Here is a 2,294-nt window from a genome sequence, read left to right as displayed (position 1 = left end):
TCATTTTGTCTTCTTATTATTGATATTTGACTGATTCATTAAAAGCAGACATTTATGTTTTAGGTTAATTTTTTACCTGACATGTTTCAGCGAGTCTTTCGCCTTCTTCAGAGTGTCGCATGATGGTGTCTTGAGACCAGTCTTTATCAGCTGATGTTCCATGAGGGTGTGACTTACCTGTCAAAAAAATTAAAAAATCAGAGCAGTAAAAGAACAAGCACAACATGAACATTACAAATCAGCAATCACTGACCACTGCAAAAGGGAAAACCACATCATGGACCGGGAGAAGGGCAGGGTCATCCGCACAGAAGAGAACAAACTACAGCGCTGGATCAGAGAGGCCATTGAGATCTGCAAGCGAGGCATAAAAACCATGAACAGAGACAAGGGAGCCTTCATCCTCTCTACCACCTGGAGCAGCGTCTTGGCGGAGTGAATGGACAGCGGGGGGCGTGACTTGCCTTCATTCTTGTGACAGGTAAGGCACGCCTTCATGGAACATCAGCTGATAAAGACAGGTCACAAGACACCATCACAGGGTTCGAAGTTAACTTTAAAAACTGCTTGCCCATAGGGCAAGTGCCACTAAAATTTGCCTTGCCCGAGTGGCCAAATTACTTGCCCAACTTGGGCAAGTGACAATTTTTTTTCTCTTGCCCTGAGTGACTTTTTGTATGACAAAGTGTCTAATTACAAATTGCATGAATTTTTTGTTCGGACAGTTCCCGCCTAGAAAGAATTAAAAATACGTTACAATCATAAGGGTTGCTTATAGAAAAATGTATCATGTATTAACACATTAATTAGGTGTCTGCTGACCCAGGATTATGTTATTGTTATGTTATGTTATATATGAAAGAGAATGTGGAATGACACTGAACGATGGAAGGTGGAAGGATGTGGAAAGATTGTGAATGACATTGAATGATTTGGAATGACACTGAAAGATTTTGAATAATACTGAATGACACTGAATGAAGTAAAACTTTCTGGGAACGGGCCAATTCAAGATAGCTGCCGCACTGTGGGGGAGGCTTTGGTACCAAATTTGGAAAGAGACCCAAACGGTTGGGTCCATTTTATATCAGTGTGGGGGTGAAACGTTGGTCTCGGCGGAGCTGTCTGAATATTGGAGAAGTTAGAAGACAAAGTAAAACAGAACAATTAAAATCACTCTTCAAATACATATTGTTTGGTGGGCAGAGCATGATTTACAGCTCACCATTTTATTGCATGCACCAAGCGTGTTATACATTTTTCTGTCCATGGGATGGCGTAGTCAAGAAAAATGAAGCATCTCGAAGCCCATTCGTGTGTGAAGTATTTCCCTGCAGGGCTTGGCTGCTTTATGGGGCTTCATTTTGCCATCACTAGTTTTAGATAGTTTTAATTTTTGAAAGAGCATTTTTGTTTTAGTATTAAGGTAGGCCAGAAATGGAATGAAATGCAGAGATAGAAATGACACAGGAAAAATTTGGCTAGAAGGGCTCTAATTTTCATTAAAGCAGAGAAGAAAATAGAAACTACAAAAAACATTGATGTGTACTTGTCCACTTTAAGGTAGAACTGGTTGAAGTGAAATGAGTCACAAGATTGGAAAAATAGGAAATAAAATAGAATTAACATGTTCATTTTTGTGATAAGAAATTTGTGATTAGGTGAAAAGGGGAAAAAAAAGAGAATTACAGGCTTTTCAAATAAAACAACCTAATTTAAATTGGCCAACTTGTAAAATGGAAAAGAAAATTCTAAATTATGCACAGAAAGCATGAACGTGTTGGGCAGAAGGAAGGAAAAAGAAAAGAAAGAAAGGAGGAAGCAGTAAGTCTTGTTACAAAACATTAACTTTTCAGGACGAGATGTGGTAGCAATGGAGGATCACGTGACGTAAAAAGTCAAACATAAAAGTGTGTGTAGAAGGAGTTCTACATCAACATGCGTTTTACTCATTAGGCCGTGATACACTGGCAAAATTGGACTTCAATAGAATTAATAAGCACGGGCGAATTCAAACAAACGTCAAAACTTTAAAGGGGCGCATTGTCAGTGATAAGAAAGAGAAAAGATATTGCCAGACCACTTTTCTGTAAAAACTTTCCTTGGGACGCCTCGGTGACCCCCATTAAATCCCTGACCCTTCATAGATAAAGTTGAGGCCCGGTGCCTCTCAGGGCTGTAATTTATGTGGCAGAGAAAGGTCCAACAAGCCTTGGTAATCTTTAAAACAGTATCGTCATGGCCATGGAATGGGTTGTGTATGTTGGAACTTGTGAAGATACACTACAAGATTG

This window comes from Idiotropiscis lumnitzeri, unplaced genomic scaffold (assembly GCF_059441095.1).
Source record: "Idiotropiscis lumnitzeri isolate Australia: NSW breed Sydney's pygmy pipehorse unplaced genomic scaffold, RoL_Ilum_1.0 HiC_scaffold_85, whole genome shotgun sequence".
In the NCBI taxonomy this organism is placed as follows: Eukaryota; Metazoa; Chordata; class Actinopteri; order Syngnathiformes; family Syngnathidae; genus Idiotropiscis; species Idiotropiscis lumnitzeri.
The sequence above is the reverse complement of the archived record's forward strand: the minus strand, read 5'-3'. Positions refer to the sequence as shown.